Source organism: Callorhinus ursinus, unplaced genomic scaffold (genome assembly GCF_003265705.2).
Source record: "Callorhinus ursinus isolate GAN/ISIS: 27379988/994484 unplaced genomic scaffold, GSC_fseal_2.0 scaffold2, whole genome shotgun sequence".
Classification (NCBI taxonomy): Eukaryota; Metazoa; Chordata; class Mammalia; order Carnivora; family Otariidae; genus Callorhinus; species Callorhinus ursinus.
In genome coordinates, this window is record NW_027397064.1 from 62,566,581 (window position 1) to 62,584,901 (window position 18,321).

Here is an 18,321-nt window from a genome sequence, read left to right on the forward strand (position 1 = left end):
AAAATTGATTTAGAACTAAATTGGGAGAGTGATGAACTAAATTCCACCAAATCTAAATCTGATCTTTAACTCAGTTTGGATTTGTGAACAGGGTATCAAACTGATGGACATAGCATTGGCTCACAGCCATTAGCATGAATAAGCTTTCTATAATTCTTAATATTTGCATATCCATCAGCTAATAATAAAATGCATCTCTCTTAAACATTCAGAATGCTGCTGCCAAGTCAAATTTGTAATCAATTTTTTTAAAGATTTTTGTTTATTTTATTTTATTTTATTTTTTACGATTATTTGTTTATTCATTTGAGACACAGAGATACAGAGAGAGAGAGAGGGAGAGTATGAGCAGGGGGAGAGACAGAGGGAGAGGGAGAAGCAGACTCCCACTGAGCAGGGAGCCCAATGTGAGGTTTGATCCCAGGACCCTGGGATCATGACCTGAGCCGAAGGCAGAGCCACGCAGGCGCCCCAGATTTTTATTTATTTTAGAGAAAGAGAGCAGGGGGAAGTGCAGAGGGAGAGAGCGAGAATCTCAAGCAGACTCTGTGCCAAGTGCAGAGCCCAACAAGGGGCTCAATCTCACGACCCTGAGACCATGACCTGAGCTGAAATCAAGAGTCAGACATTTAACCAACTGAGCCACCCAGGCGCGCCTAAATTTGTAATCAATTTGAGTTTTATATATTTTACTCCATTTGAATATTATAAAACCAAGAAATGGAGAATAAACTGAAAGAGTAAGTATACAGCACAATCTTGCATTAGTTTACAGTTCTTAAAAATAATGGGGAGGAAGGGCAAAGAGTAAAATGAGTGGAAGTGTATGCCATACTTCCACACAAAAACTGTACTGTGGCATCCATCCAGCAAACGAGCAGAGTGAACCAGATTCCATTTTTTAAACTAACTTCCCTCTGGTTCTATTCCCTCCAAATGCACTGTGTTGTTGTGTGTACTCATGTCACCTCCCCCCAGATCCATTCATTCATCTGATTTCATCTGCTCACCATGCTTTATACATGAACAAAAACAGATAATCTCTCAGGGTTATAAAAAGAATTAGTTCTTGTCTCCTTACTCACACTTCCCTAACCAGTACGCTTCCAGTTCACCAGATCCTGGAAGAGATCCTATATTTCCAGCTGCCTGTTAGAGGAAGAAGACAAGATTCAGCAATGTTGGAAGCAAAATACTGGTCCTCCAAAGATGTTCACATCCTTCTCCTTGGAATCTGTAAATGTATTATTCTACATGGCAAAGGGACTTTGCAGGTGTGATTAAGTTAAGGGTTTTGAGATGGGGAGATTATCCTGGATTATCTATGTGGGTTCCATGTAATAGTCTCAAGAGTGCTCATGAGTGAAAGAGAGAGGCAGGAGAGTCCCAGTTAGAAGGAAAAGGTGATGACAGAAGCAGAGGTAGGGGTGAGGGAGAGGGCCTGGCGGATTCTACAGATTCTACATTACTGGCTTTGAAAGTGGAGGAAAGGTCCCACGAGTAAAGATGTAGGCAGCTTCCAGAGGCTGGAAAAGGCAAGAAAACTAGATCTCCCCCCTGGAGCTTCTGGAAGGAGCTTGGCCCACCCAACACCTTGATTTTGGTCCAGTGAAACCCATTTTGGATTTTGGACCTCCAGAACAATAATGTAACAAATCTGTGTCATTGTAAATGACTACTTTTGTGCTAATTTGCTAGAGCAGCAGTAGGAAACTAACGTGAGCATCCACCGTACATGTACATGCACCTGTCCAAGTCACAAATCACCACACGGTAGATCTTTCCAGATCACGTTAGTTCCAGATGGCCCAAATCACACCGATTTATATATGCAAACCACCTTGCAATAGAAAGGTCCTTGAAGTTATTCTTCATGCCCCCCAAAAGAAATATCCATCTTCTTAGAGATAAGACTGGGTTTAAATGTCCATTTAGATTTTAATCTCTCTAAGAGAACTGCCATTTCTAATTGTAATGTCATACAGACTCATCCTGTTTTCTGCAGCTCCTATCATCTCCTATCATCTCACAAGAAGTACTTCTTGTACTAAAGCAGAATGAATAGAATTTAGTCAGAAATTAGATCATTATTAGTACAGTAATAGTGCCAGTTTGGGCATATTTGGAAATTTAATCACATTACTATTAACTATTTTTAAATTAATTGTTTAGTTTAAAGAATTGCCCAGTTACAAAAATCAATAATTGAATAAAATGACTTAAATTTCTTTGAAATTGTCAAATAAATTAGAACCATTAAATGTCTATTGATGGTGCATATTTTTACAACATAAGTCCCTTGTTAGCTATTTCCCTAGCATAATCAAATTTATATTGCATTATAACAATGATGACTATCTGTTAATGAGTATTGATTATGTGTTAAGCATTTTATGTATATTCTGATTCATCTCCACTTTACATCTAATTTTTACAGCAACCATATCTGATAGGTGGTATTATTTCCATTTAGCTGATGAAGAAAGTAACATTCAAAAGATAAAATCATATAGTAAGTGGCTGAGCCTGGATTTGAGTTCAGGTATTTCTGAACTACCTATTCAACTCTACACAGTGTCTTATGGAAATATTTTTAATTAAAATGTAACGTTTTATTAGAAAGTACATTTTAAATTGAGGCTATATGAATCCTCCTTTCTGCTTCCTAAACATCTGTCCACAAATCCTTTCTAAACGTTTACTTTAGTGCATGTAGGGATAAGTCAAAGGGAGACCAATGAAGTTGAGTATCTATGATGCTAATTGGTTCTTTTTTCATCCTCATAAGCTTGAGTTTAGATTTAGAAATTGAAGCAAATTCTTCAATATTTCCTTGGTCACTACAGGAATCAAACTTGAGACAGGGTTAGGTATCTATCTGAGCAAGCAGGGAAAGGAATGAACTTTAGGGGAAGAGAGATGCAAAGCAAGGACCACTGCCCTAATTTTCTATTGATCTATTCTGCTCCAGGGCATGACAGTTGGTGTCGGGCTTCCATCACAGTGTCCTCTTGTTTAAATCTGCATCTCAGGCATACAATTAAGTATTTGATAATCTCTCTTCTTAAGGCTTAGGTCATGCTTTAAGTAAACATCTACTGCCCATCTACAGTGGGCCAAGCACAGTGCTCAAGGCTGGGCACGAATTATATAAAGTCCTGCTCTACTTGAAGAGAGAAGAAAAGAAAAACACGAGAGAGATCCTCAAGAAATACAGTATTCTAAGAAGTGTTGATCTGGCCTTATCTCTAAAAACAGAAATACAACAGGTTGCATCATTTCAACATGCTGACTTCTGAATAAAACAAGCTCCCAGATGGCTGGTCCTGCAAAGGAAGTTGGCTTGTCTGAAGATACACCAAATGCAGCCCTCCTTAGGAGGGGAATCTTGAGGAACTTGGTGGCACACACTCCATATCCCCACCCCCCAAACCACATTTATTTATACTGAAATGAAATAAATTAAGATGGATCAAGCCCAGTCCTATTTGATGGGATTAGAAAGCCCTTTACAGGTAGCCTGCCATGAGGCTCAATTTTCCTTCAGAGTTCCCCCACTTAACGCAGGCAGTGAGTAGCGCCCTCTGCTGTGCTCTCCCGCCACTTAAAAATTACACTTCTGTTTGTATGACATTTAGTGTATGTTTGAGTTCACCCCGTGCCCCGCCCCCACTTCTGTCACCTTCCACCAAAATGCAAGTCCCTCCAGCCCAGGGCGGAGCGAAGTTAATTTTGTAAACCTGTTCCACTCTAGGCTCTGTCTTGGGTTCTTATCCAGCCGGGGGCTGATGCACACATGGATTAACCATCCACTCTGGACCCAGAAAGCCCAATATTTAACCTATTTCTGACACTCACTTTTGACTTTAGTCAACTTGCTTAAATTTTCTAACCCTTGTTCTTCTTCCCTGTATCATGAGAGTGATAACAGAACCTAAGGATTGCCTGTGAAGGAAATTTTACTAAAGTAGAGTTTACAGAGTATCTGACACATAGTAAATAATAAATGCTCACTAGCTTCCAGTCACTCTGTTATTACATCTCCTAAGTGTAATCATCCAGATAAGCCGAGCTGATACAAGTCTGAGAATAATAAAAGTTATGAAACTTCCCAAGGCTTAAAGCTGTAAGTAGAAATGATAGGACTTAACTCTGATCCACCTAAACCTAAAGCCTTCTCTAAGGCTATTCCATTCCTCTTTATAAATCAGGTAACCACCACGTTTCCTGAAACAAGAAGATCACAACAATCATGAAGGAATGGATAACTACATGTTGAGCCTGAGGCAAAGAAATTGGCACAGTCCTACTCATACAGCCACAGAGATGAAGAAAATATATGAAGGTGGAGAAATTACCAACTCAATGTATATGATATTCAAAGTGTGTCTTGGCACTAGCTGATGAATCACCAATTTTTCACCAGCAAGCAACAAGGTAGTACTCAGCAAATGTGAAATTCATGAAAATCACCCTAGTATATCACATGATAGGGAGAGATTGATTCTGTTTCCCCCCCACAAATACTCCTCATGGTTTCCCCTGTTCTACATAATTTAGGTAAAATCATGAAACCATTACTCAGTTATTTAACTTTTTTCATTTCCCCATGCAGCTTCTGAGCAGTGGGCACGGCGTAGCGAACCCTGGTCTGGACCAGCCAGGTGGTAAGGACTGGGCCACTCCCTCGTCTCTGCTGCCCCGTGGCTGCCTACCACAGGCAAGAAGAAGGGTCCTAGATTTCCTCATCTGTGATCCGTTCCATTGTTGCTGGGCTAAGTACCTATACCATACTAAGTACTTCTGCTAAATACCTCTACTAAGTAGCTTTATTTAGGTGTTAACTAACCCCTAAATAGAGGTGTTGCTATATTCATTTAGTTTGACTATAGGTATTCTTCCTCTTTGAGTATTCCTTCTATTTAAATTTAATTCCTTCCTTTTCTTAGACTCTGTATTCCAGAAAATCCCAATTTTATGTCATTTTGCATTATTCCATGTCTCCCTGAGTTGCTCCCTTTTTGATAGAACTTCTTTTCCTCCCTCATTATTCCCTAGTGTACTCCTTTTTTATTCCTACTGCTTCGTTACTGCTTTTCCTTTCCCCAAACTCCCTGTGATTGCCCCGTTTCCAAATGTCCTTCATGCATGGCTCAGTTACTAGAGGGCAGTGCCTTTGTGAGAAGAACATCATTTTCTTTCTGTGTGTGTGTGTGTGTGTGTGTGTGTGTGTGTGTGTGTGTGTGTTTGGTTTTTTTAGGCTGGAACTTGAGAAATGGCAAGCAAATGTAATCACTTCTCAACCACAGAGAGAGAATCATCAAGCTCAGTCTGTGGTGAGCAGCAAACATGCATGCCTCTGAAAGGCAGGGCAGGAACAGACTAGTTAAGACATCCACCAGCACCTCTAAAACCGTCAGGACCTCCAGATTACACAAATTGACTTCATTCCAGGGCCAAAGCAATTTGTTGGTAGATGGAGATGACTCATGCACACTAGCTCAGAATCTGCTTTTCCCGAAAATGGTCTGCTTTTTTCTCTCATAGACTTTGTAAAATTCCATGTGCACTGAGCTGTTTTGTTGAATTCCAAGTATGCTGTTGGCACTCAACGGGTCAAAAATGAGCAACAGTAATAGGGAAATGACGACGCTTTCATAATCCACAGTTTTGAGAACCATCTCCCTGGCGTACCCGCCTTTAAGCTGTTTGCGTGGAGGCAGAGACAGGGAAGTTAAGTCCGTCCCGATTATTACTTTAAATCATTTCTGTGCTAGTTGCATTCTGGAGCAGCCAGAGCTTTCTGGATCTGATTTTGGGAATTCCCTGATACTTGTCGCTCTTTTCAAACTTTCACCTCTCTCCTGAGGTGAGCGTGTGCCAAAGGATATGAAAAGAAAGCCCAAATCATCAAATTCTGACTCTCACCAACTTAGGCAATTGATGCTGTAGCAGCTTTTATCCTACTAATCACCCTTTTCCTCTGAATAATAAAATATATTTAATTTAAGCCTTTGTCTTACAGAAATTCAGTCTCTGAATTTACACAAACTCTTTTCAAAGACCTTACGTCTTTGTTTAAAGTGCTTTCTCTGCCCAAGTCTACAAACAACAGATCTTTTGATAGGTTATTTTTTTTCTTTTGAAATTAATAGCTGAGAGGCTTGATCAAAGAAGGGAAACCACACTGATTCTACATACTTTCTTTACTGAACATTTTTTGGAAAAGCTAAGCAATGAAGGGAAAAGAGCAAATGCTGAAATAATGTAACATAGTTCTTGGTCAATACACGACTCCTCTGGAAGTAAGTTCACTCTTTCAAAGCAGTGATGTATCTAGAAAAATTCCACCTAAGAAAATGAATGCTTTCAAAATGATGTGGTCTTTAATCATTTAATCTCGGGTAGGAAGACAAAAGTGCTAATGTTCAGCAGAAATGTTAAGAATCCAGGTAGGATACTGTTCTTCTTCCCAAAGCTATAGATTCCTCTAATGCTCTCTAAAATGGAAGGCAATCGGCATCTTGTTCAAACGTCTGTACTGTCCCAAATACTTTCTGGTCACTGTCCCCATAATTGTAGGGTATACTAGAAAATGCTCTACACATTTTGACCAGTCTTTTAAATATAGAACAGGGATGTTTATAATTTAAAGTGTAATAATTTTAATGTATCAAAACTTCGAATCAGTCAGGTGCTGGGTTGTTCTCCCTGTCACCATTAAGGTGCCTTCCATGCCCTTTGCATATAAATGCAGACTGTAACTTCAAAAGAAAAAGATGATGTCAGTTTCTTAATGAAATGCCGGTACTAGGATCGGTCCAAAGAGTGGACGTAATTTAATAATAGTCTGCCCTGCTTAAGATACACATGAAGTACATAGTTAGTCAGTCTCATCATCCCTTAATTTATTTATACTTATTTATCTTTACAAATTTGGCATTGACATTTGTTTCTTTTCTCTCAGATTCAAAATCTAATCCTATAAGTGCACCATCAGCTTATGCTGCTTATTTCACTCCTGTTTTTAAAGGATGAAGTGTAAAAATCACCCTTTAAATGTTATTCAGATTAAAACTTGCTCTTTCCATGCACATTAAGACAGTGATATCTGTGAACAACAAAGAATTTAATTAAAACTTGCAAACAAAAGTTTTCCTAGACCAATGGCATTAAACTCAAGTGTAAAAGAAGGTGAACAGAGTGAAGCTGGGGAGAGTGAAATGTAAAAAAAGCAATTTAAAAACTACATATTGTGCTTCACTGTAAAATTCCATATGAAGCTTTAAAATAGAATCACTTCCCCAGACTATTCCTTTTAGGCACCAAAAGCCTTGGGCGGACAGACAAGTCATTTCAACTTAGTGTGACCTGCCATTGTATTAGGACAACTCACCTGAAAGGAAAGAACTCAGAGTTAAGCATCTCTGTTTGTCTTTAGATATTATTTTTTTTTTAAATTTTAGACACAGAATGACAACTACAGGTTATCAACGACTAGCCAGGAGCTCAGCATCAGTTTCCATCTAAGTCTTGCGTGCATAACCATAGCTACCATGATTTCGGTCAAAGAATCTCTTAGCTTCATCAGTTTACAAAACGGCAACACATACAGCGTGAATATAGTACGAGGGCCATCACAGAGTGGCCAGAAATGCTCCTCATGTGCCCTTATTTGGGAATAGGAGGAATATAAAGCATTTCTAAGAATGATATGCTTGTGCTTTCCCTAACAATGAGAGGCAGAGCTTTTCCTAACATTTTTGCAGAAGCGGTTATTAAATTTTTATTATTATCTGAAACTAAAATTCTAGATGGACAGTTGAGATGAAGACAGCCAACTTCATAGGTATTTAACAATTGGCATCATGATTGATACACAGTGGATGACCCTTAAGCATTTATCAAATGAATTTGTCTAGAAATAATAGTGCAAGATTCAGTGCCCATCTTTCGATGGTTCCTGTTGACAGATTTTGTTACTTTCTCTCTCCTGCTTCTTTTTAAAGGGTAGAAAACAAGTTCCAAATTCTGTAACAGAAGTTATTTAAGCAGCCCGGAGATGTGAAAGTTGGGATTAGAGCTTCCAGGAGGGAGCAAAAATAAACTTTTGCCTGTGAACCTGTGAGTCTCCCACAGTGAAACCCAGCTCAGCACCAAAAATGCTCCGCAGGATACCACATGAGCAAGGGAAAATTAGAACTGCACAAAAATGTTTGCTTGGAAAGTGAAGCCAGTCAACGTTGGGCTTTCTGCCAAATTAAATTTCTGCCAGAAATTCTCCTGTTATGACATATCTGCAGAAAGCAATTAGACAAATATTGTAGCTCAAAAATTCCGGATACATTCATGTCTCCATCACAGTTCGGTCCAGAAGAAAATACTAGCCTCCCCAGCCCAGTGGGCCAAGCACAGGAGTATAGGTAAAACATGCAGACTGATATATACACATTTTCCCTTGGAGGAGCATCTAATCACAAGTAGTATCCTGTTTGTTTTGTGAGATCTAGGAGGACCTCAGTAGGTTTTCAGGGTGTCCCAGTGCACTTCTGAGTTGGAAGCTTGCCAAGGAAAGCAGATGTGACAGAAGGCCCTAGGTCCCATTCACCAGCAGTGCAGGGCCTGAGGAAAATGTAACAAACCTCACCACGCCTGACACTTGCCATCACAGAAAGTATCTCAGAAGGAGGAATTAAAAATGCTGATGCTTTGCAGCACTCTTTGCGTTGTTCTTTATAAAATCTCAAACCCAGTATGGAGTTAGGGAGTAGCTTAGACCAGATAGAAAATAACATTCTTCTATCATGACCAGTCTCCTGAAAAATTCCTGCCACCCAACCATGTATAGTCTCCTGGGCTCCATCCCTAGTCTTCTGGGGTTCAGTCTCCATCAGCTCTTGGCTTCATCTATATTATACTGTGTGCCTATCTCTGGTGACTATTTAAACCCTAACTGTATACTGCCAAACCTTTTAAAATTCAAGATAGCCTTTTTTAAAAAAAGTATTACCCACAAACTTATTTCCAGTCTCAAATTTTCCAGTTGTATATTAGAATAGACAACACCTGGGATTGTCAGGAATAATGGTAAATGTGATAAGGAGTCAATATATATATTATATTATATATTATTTATAGAGAGAGGCAGCCTTGGGATGGAAGCAAAAATCGTACATGAGGGGAAAATGTTGAGTTGGTTTTTGGTGAGGAGAATTTAGCTCAAGAACGTGGGGCAAATGAAACAGGGAGTCAATGGAAGCTCCACCATTGCAGCTGCCAGTGGAGTCCTGGTTGAGTGGGCATTAGGTCTAGCGTGGTTCCTTTAAGCTCTTAGACCCATCCTTGAAGCCTGGAGGCAGTAGCCCTTAACTCCAGACCTCCAACACTCCTGATTGTTCTTGGCCTTAGTTTGAAATGCATGCCCGAGGCTATCACAGGCTCCAATCCTATCTTGTTTCTAATCCTCCTCACTTCTGACCTTGCCATTTATTTTCCTGTTTGTAGTTTAGCTTCATCCCTCAAATAGGATGCATTTTGCCTTTCATTGGCTCATGATCTTTTGCTTTCTTTTATTTTTTTAAAGATTTATTTATTTATTTATTTGAGAGGGAGAGTGCGTGCACAAATGGGAGAGGCAGAAGTGAGAGAGAATCTCAATCAGATGCCTCCCTGAGTGGGGAGCCTGATGTGGGTCTCCATCTCACGATCTTGAGATCATGACCTGAGCTGAAATCAAGAGTTGGATGCTTAACCGACTGAGCCACACAGGAGTCCCAATTTTTTGCTTTCTTTTCAGTTATTGGATTCTTCTTTGCCTTTGCTGCTCAGATTCCCTTCATAAACAGTCTGGTCTCTACAGCCCCATCTTTCAGTGCCTCCCTCTCTCCTGAGTGTTCTCCTTCCATCTTCACTCAGACATTGCAAATGGATCCAAGATACAGGGAGCAATGAGGTCAGTAAAAGCAGAGAATTAGATGGGCGGAATGTGTTGAGGAGGGGAAGATCCTGCTGAGGGCCAAGATCAGTTTTAGTAGAAAATAAAGAAAACTGTGGTCCCTATGTCAAGAGTCCAAGAACTAAGTGAAAGTAATGACAAGGTCCAATGAGTAGCTGGGAGCACAGAGTCATTAAGGTTGAGGGTAGTTGAAGAGTTCGATTTCTTGAAGTAATGTGATGTTGACATCAAGAATAACAGGAAGGTTATTAGTTTCAAGTGTTGGAATTATTATAATAGAAAGAGGGCACTTAATAGCTTTCTACAACTCCAGAGAGGACAGAAATTTAATTTGAGCTGAAAAGTGCACCCCTGCAAGGTAAGGATGCCTTTAACAATAGAATAACCTATTAAATCAGGTAGCTGATTTTTTCTCTTTTTTTTTTTTTAAAGATTTTATTTATTTATTTGAGAGAGAGAGAATGAGAGATAGAGAGCACGAGAGGGAAGAGGGTCAGAGGGAGAAGCAGACTCACTGCTGAGCAGTGAGCCCGATGTGGGACTCGATCCCGGGACTCCAGGATCATGACCTGAACCGAAGGCAGTCGCTTAACCAACTGAGCCACCCAGGCGCCCTGATTTTTTCTCTTAAAGAGTCTTTAGTGTGGTGGGTTTTTTTTTTTTTTTTTGAATGTTCAGCTTCCAGGAAAACTTGGTAATTTACTTTCTTATTTTGTTCTCTGAGAAAGAGATAATGGTTATTATGTTGTACTAGCCTCATATGTTAAATAATAATAATAATGACAGTAATAGCAAAAGCTTATATGACACTTACTGTATACCAGGCACTATTGTTTAAGTCATTTTACAAATATGAATTTATTTAATCCTCAAAACAACCCTATGAGGTAGATATTAATAGTATCTCCATTTTCAGATGAGGAAATAGACACAGAGATAGAGACATTAAATAATTTGCCTGAAGTCATCCAGTTGGTAAGTGTAAGTGTCAGAATTCAAACCCAAGCAGTCTGGTTCCAAAGTCTGTGTTCAACTAACTAGGGTTCACCTGACAGTATTTTCTGATTTCCTAGTAAAGTGTTATCTGGGGTTCCTTTGGAACCTCTTCTGGCCCTAGGAGATGGTGTTTTTGTGATTCTAATAAACTGAGGACACTGTATACATCTTAAGGATAATTTCAATTTTAGGGTTATGGAATATATTCCTTATATAGGAGGTCTTTAATAGAAATGAGATTAAAAAAGAAGGAAGAGGAAAGACAAGGAGAGAGAACATGTTACATCATTTGAGAAATGGTTCAGACTGATTACAATGTAAAGATGATATCAATAAGGAAATTTTATACATCAGCTCCTGGAACTTTTAAAATAAATCTCTCCATGGGAGAATAATCCCGTAGAAAATGTTTATGTTTATTATTATTATTGCTTTTGTTGTTGTTATAAAAATGTAGTTTGGTACTTTCTCAATACAAATGTCTACAGAATTTTGTGTCAGGTTCTCCACACAATGTAATTCAAGGAGTAAAAAAGAAATGTCATTCTGGATGATACTGTGGTTATTGGCTTTTGTCTGAAGATTACTGTTCTTTATTTGAACATCCAAATGCACTTTGAGAATGTAAAAGAAATGGAAAACAATACAGAGGCATCAGGAACACCATACTTTACAGACAAGAATATACACATACACACATATATATATAATGGAGCGTAATGGAAAGAAGTGGTAATAACATAATACAATGACATAGTCAAGAAGCTGGGACAAGTTGGGTTGAAATGGTGAGGTAAGTGGAAAGAGGTGAACATTGAAGTCTGAGGTAATTTGAAAGGTGGAGTATTAGAAATTATAAATAGTTTTGAGTTGATAACTGCAATAGCTGGACTAGATCTTTTCAGAAAAAAAAAGATTGTAACTTAAATACAAACATATGCCTTTGCTTCAAATTTCACTTCTCTGATATTTTACAGAGTAAAAGTTGGGGCTGTTGTCCAGCTCTGGATGACAGATGGATGATGAATCCTAAAATTAATCCCATTCCAGAATGAGTCAGTGAGTGAAGCAGACATGCACTAATACAGTTACATTCCTAAAAATATATTGTTTTGAGTCTTCTGGGACTCAGAGGGCTACCATAGTTTCTACTGAAGAGGTCAGGGTCCTAATGAGGTTCTGCTCCCACTCTGAGCATTCTGGGATGGTTCAGAGGACAGAAGGAACTGAGCAAGCTGCTGCTTGCCCTAAGTTGCTCTTCCTTTGGCATCCCTAGCTCTAGGCCCTGGGTTCCAACTGAAAACTGCTGCGGGGTAGCAAAACAGTGGACTTCCACCCTATACAGCACTCAGGAAAATGGCTTGGGATCCAGCAGAAGCAGACACAGTGAATTCTAAATAGAGCTTCTCACTGGCATTGACAACCTTTAATAACGTGAACAAAATCACTTTATTCTTGTCTGTTTCCCAGAAATATTCCAACTTAACAATAAAACCCTTGTGTGGAGAGTCAAAAATTCTAACTTACAAAACAGGTACATTAAAAGGTGATCCCTAGCTTTATGAAAAGATTTTTCATTGTTTCCCTGGAGTGCTTATTTACTCTGTTACCTATGAACCTCAAATTATTTGACAAAATGCTTACTGGCTAGAAAAGGTAAAGCTAAATTATTATGACAGTATTGACTACAAACAAACAAAATTATCATCAACAACAGAGATGGTGATAAAGCACCCATGAAGTTAAATGCAATTCAATGGGGAAATGTGACTCTACTTATCAAAATTTAATATAGTTAAGGGGCGCCTGGGTGGCTCAGTTGGTTAAGCGTCTGCCTTCGGCTCAGGTCATGATCCCAGGATCCTGGGATCGAGTCCCACATCGGGCTCCCTGCTTAGCGGGAAGCCTGCTTCTCCCTCTCCCTCTGCCTGCCGCTCTCTCTCTCTGTCAAATAAATAAATAAAATCTAAAAAAAAAAAAAGAGCCCAAAATTTAATGTAGTTAAAAAACCCATCACTTTATAATACAAATTCTACCTACATTTTATTTCAATGCAATTAAATTCTATGAGTTAAAAAAATTAAATTAAATGATATTCACACATTAGTTTATATTCAGTCCACATTTACTGAACTTTAAATGAAGAACACTGAGAACATGTTTGGAAACCATTTCTAATGCTGGACTTTGCTTGTAAAATTAATAGTGATACGATTTTTTTTTTTAGCTCTTCAACGTTAGTAACTGCCAAGTCAATGCATTTAGAAATACACATGCTGATATATTCAGATTCTTTAGGAAGATGCTATTGGATCTTTTACAAAGAGAAATTTCCCTAAATAAATTCTTTTAGTATTATATTTACTTTATTTTTTATTTATTTTTTATAAAGATTTTATTTATTTATTTGAGAGAGAGAGAATGAGAGATAGAGAGCACGAGAGGGAAGAGGGTCAGGGGGAGAAGCAGACTCCCTGCCGAGCAGGGAGCCCGATGTGGGACTCGATCCTGGGACTCCAGGATCATGACCAGAGCCGAAGGCAGTCGCTTAACCAACTGAGCCACCCAGGCGCCCCTGTATTATATTTATTTTAAATCATGTGTATGCCTGGAGAAATTTGGCAATTACTTACTTTTGAACAGTCAGATATATCTAAAGTGTTCTGTTCACCAGACAGCAGGATATATCCTGCATACAATTAGAAAAATGTAGAAGACAAATCTACTTGAAGGTCTGCCAAAAAGAGCAGTGAAAAATCATGCACCCATGAGAGGACAGTGGGGGGTGGGGAAAGAGCTCATCAAACACATAAGATGAGGAAACTTAAATGCTTAATAAAATTTAAAAAATGAGCAATCATCATATTTTTTTTTAAATTTTAACTGAATATGTGGATCAGGTCTCCTTTTCCACAATTTTTCATAATTTTAAGAGAACAGGAAATACAAAACAAAAAGCATCACAATTCTATTGTTAGGAAAAAAGGACTTTATTAAGGTGTACCTCGAAAGGTCATGGGGGTGGAATGGAATTGGGTTGATGTTATGGCATAAAGCTTTGTAGAATGACATATAGCAGTGAAATATAAGTCAAGAGAGTTGGCTTCTAGTTCTCTGTGCTTAATGAGAGTGACTAGTTAATGTTCCTTTGCCTCGGTTTTCTTATCTAGAACTTAAAAGTGTTGCACCAAATAGTCCCTGAGGTTCTTTGGGTTATCTGTGTAATAAATTCCTTTTATCCTTGGCAATATTTTAAGAAGTCCAGCTACTCTACCAGGAATTTGGATTACCTACTGTACTGGTCACTGGCAGATTATTCTTATGCCATCATTTAGACTCACAAAAAGTCATTAATTATAGCCACACCATCATCTGTTGTATCTAAACTGATACAAATAATTCATTGAATTTGCTGATTTTCAACATTTTTAAGAAAATGAAATCTTTGCTCTTTTTGTTGCCTGTTACTGTCCTTTGTGCTTTTACTGGTTATACTGTACAAATCAAAAATATTCAGGTAAGTTTGTGAGAGATGGATTCCAATGATTAGGAAAGTAAGTCGTATGAAAGTTTTACTCTGGAGTTCATAGGTAGCATTTCAAAGGAGAAGAGATGTTGCAGACATATATGACATAATAAAAAATAAATATTTGGTCTTTGTCTCTGGCTCCTGGCATACAGCTCCTAGAACTCTTGGAATCTCTTGACTGGTAGTGTCTTTGGTATGTTAATGAGAGGACTCCTGGTCTCTTGTGGGGGTTAAGAGGGAGTAGAAATGGCTTCAGGTTGGGGGCTGATTGCGAGAAAAAACAACCTAGTGATTAAAGAGTTAGAACATTCAACCCCACTCCCCACCTTGGAGAGGGAGAGAAAAGCTAGAGATTGAGTCCAATAACCAGTAGCCAATGATTTAGTCAGTCATCCTATGTAATAAAATCTTGATGAAAACCCTAAACAACAGGGTTTGGTGAGCTTCCAGGTTGGTGAACACACTGAGGGGTATGGAGCCCAGAGAGAGAGTGGAGCTCTGTGCCACTATCCTCCACCCCACTTTGCCCTATGCATCTCTTCTATTTGGCTGTTCCGGAGTTAGTGGCTGAAATGGGGGCAATCTGTGGGGTCTGCTCTAACTTTGGGAATTAGTGTGAAAATTGAATTAAGTTGTATACCCAGTTGGTGTCAGAGAACTGGAGAATAGGTTGGTGCCAGAAAACACCACACATTTGTTGTCAGGAAAAAAAATAAAAACAATGCAACATATCATACAGTCATATAAAGACCATGCATCTATGTGGAATAAATCAGTGTTCTAAAAAAGTTATTTCTGAATCAGAAAACAACTGAAGTTACCCGCCATCCTGCAAGGAATGAGCCTGTAATTTGAATGATCAAGTGTCTGTTTCAGAAGCAAAACAAACAAAAAAGAAATTACAATTTAATTAAATTTCAAAGTGTAACTTGAATGCTTTCAAAATAGGAGGTGGGAAGCAAAACAAAAGGACAATGTAATGTCAATTAAATTCTGTCCCCTATAGATTATTCAATCAAAAATGTTGGAATTTGGGGCACCTGGGTGGCTCAGTTGGTTCAGCGACTGCCTTCGGCTCAGGTCATGATACTGGAGTCCCGGGATCGAGTTCCGCATCGGGCTCCCTGCTCAGGGGAGGGGTCTGCTTCTCCCTCTGACCCTCTTCCCTCTTGTGCTCTCTGTCTCTCATTCTCTCCCTCTCTCAAATAAATAAATAAAATCTTAAAAAAAAGAATTATCCTTTAAAAAAAATGTTAGAATTACACTGTCAAGCACTTATAAAGTGTATGCCCTGCTCTATAAATTACTGAATCTAGACGTGACTCCCAGCTAGGAATCAGGTCTTACAGAGTGGTTTCTTAGTGTCCAGAGTTGTGTGTCTGTGTGAGGCAGAGAGAGAAACAAAGAGCAGAGGAAGTAGTTCCCAAGACCAAGACTACCAAGGAGTCCAACTCCAAATCACCTCATCATAAGTAATATTTTACCAAAAGAGTAAAAAGAATCCTGACATACATAAGTTGTTCAACTGTGGTAAAATATGAGAGACAGAACAGGGGAGCTGGCTGACTAGCAACAGCTATCAATGGTAGACAACTGGAAATGATCTATGAATTCTGTGGGCTTTTCACCCAAAAATAAACCAGAGGAAAGGCAACCAACCCTCTCTTCCTCTGGGATCACAGAAGACTTGAGGCCTGGGCTGAAATTTTTACATGAACATCTTTTGAAGTAGAGCCCTCTGTGATCATTAAAGAATGTCTACTTTTATTCTTCAGGTGGTTGAAGGAAGCCGTATCTTAAAGATGTCCAACATCAGATGAAAGCAGAGACATTTACTCCAGACTATATTTTCCCAAACAGCTGACACTTTGCCATATTTGCAGACATCCAAAATGCTGACTTTTAAAAATGGGACTAGTTGTTCATTTACATGTTAATAGTAAGAAGGTAAAATATTCAAAGATCGGGCAGAGAAGTAGAGAAATATTTAAGCACAGAATTCAAGACTCCCTCATTTCTGATCCAATATTTTGCCACTCCGTGGTGATATCTTTAAAACTCAAAACAGGTGCTCTTTCATATTAAAATTCATGGTTCCGAATATAGCTGAGGTAAATATTTTACTCATCCTTTGGTCCTCGGCACATGAAATTTAAAATAATTTAAACAACCTACAGCTCGTCAGTGACCCAATGGAGCTCTGGTAAAAATAAATATCTTTCAGTTCAGCACCAGCTGGCTATATTTAAACCCTGCATTATGTAATCTTAAAGTGTCCTTGCTTTTAGTTGGTGTCTTAAGATGTTCTGTTATAATGCCTGTCCCAAATCACTTCAGTCTCTGACATCTAAACACTTAAGGCACAACAGGGCCAAATTAAAGTGTTCATAGGCAATCGAAGGCAGAAAAAAATCCATTTGAAACAGTAATATAGGCCATGATACCTTTAAAGTAAAACCTCAGTCTTCTCTCTTTAAGTTTGTAGTTACTATAATTAGGGCTGGCAGATCCAACTGGCAGTGCCTTTCTTAATTCTGCAAAACATCTAAGAACCTGATTCTTTAATCCTTACTCCAGTAATACTCCCAAAGGAGACGAGACTGTGGCTGGGGCAAGAAGCACAAAATCAAACTAAGGCTGGAGAAAGAATAATTTTCAACATGTTCTTCTGAGCAAGCTGCAACAGTTGAAGATATTTTAAATTCTTCCTTTCCCTCACCAGATTCCAAGTAACACAATTTATATTTTTTAGTACATTCATTGTATATTTTATTAATTTATGGTCATAGAAGATACACTAATTTTATTTTCTCTTTTAGCTAGAAGCTGAAGTGTAATTTTCACTCATGAATTTTTAGCTTAAGGTTTGGTTCATTATTCTTCAACACTAAATATGAAACATGCTAACTATTTGGCAGAGATTAATATATGAAGCCTTACATTTAATATTATAAATGTAATACCAGATATTGTCATAAAAACAAAATCCGACTGGATATTTTCAGCAATTGCAATTTGACCTATGGTCTTCATTGATTTCAATCAATCAGTAAGAACATATTACTACCCAGGAAGCAGATATGCATCAATGACTATATCATACATACCTTTTGTAATAGATCTAACTCCGAGTTAATGAAAATGTCATGTATCTTTACAGGTCTCTGACGAGCTTCCTCCCTTGTTTCCTGTACAGCAAATTTCCCAGTCCCCTGAAAGCAATCGGTGGAGTGGAGGCCGGCTCCACTGAAGGGTCTATCAAGCAAGTAGATGGGACGGCTGAATTTATTTTAGCCCTGCGTCTAAAGGATGCAACTTGGCACCTATTTTTAGGAACTGAGCTCTGTATAGGTGGGGCCTGAGTCAACTACTCTTTTCAGAAGTGTGTCTCTGAGGGCACTCTGCCTCATAGTGTCCTCAGTAATGTATGCATGGCTTTAACACATGTGCAGTCAATCAAACCCCCTTCTGCAGTCATGACCATCAAGCCAACAACTCTCGACTTTGAAACGAAGCCTAAACAGCCAGCACCGATAAGGAAAAGGAGGGATTAAAGGCCTTGAATTACTCCCATCTGTTCGAATAACTTCAATCTTTTAAGAGTTAAGAATATGGGAAGATAAACCACGTAACAAAAGTTCTAATGTGTCCCGGTGGAATTTGGGTTCTCAGGAAAAGGAAGCATTATTTTTATTTAGAAGATGTTCTTAGGTATGGAAAATGTTTGTTTGCTTTTTTGAGGCTTCACATGCAAGGAAAACACTCTTGTAGTGTTTGTATAAATAAAGAAAGTGCTCTTTGGTTAAAAAAGTGAGGAAAGAAAGGGTAAGAAGGCATTCTA

At 38.6% G+C, this 18,321-nt stretch overlaps 1 protein-coding gene across 1 annotated transcript in view; it reads right to left on the reverse strand.

Annotated features, from left to right (window-relative positions):
• The window catches only part of XIRP2 (xin actin binding repeat containing 2), a 75,023-nt gene extending 57,297 nt beyond the window's left edge, over positions 1–17,726 (reverse strand). Inside the window, exon 1 of the mRNA XM_073882963.1 lies at positions 17,588–17,726. The gene's annotated coding sequence lies outside the window, so the exon portion shown is untranslated. The remainder of the gene's footprint in view (positions 1–17,587) is intronic.
• Positions 17,727–18,321: the final 595 nt, after the last annotated feature.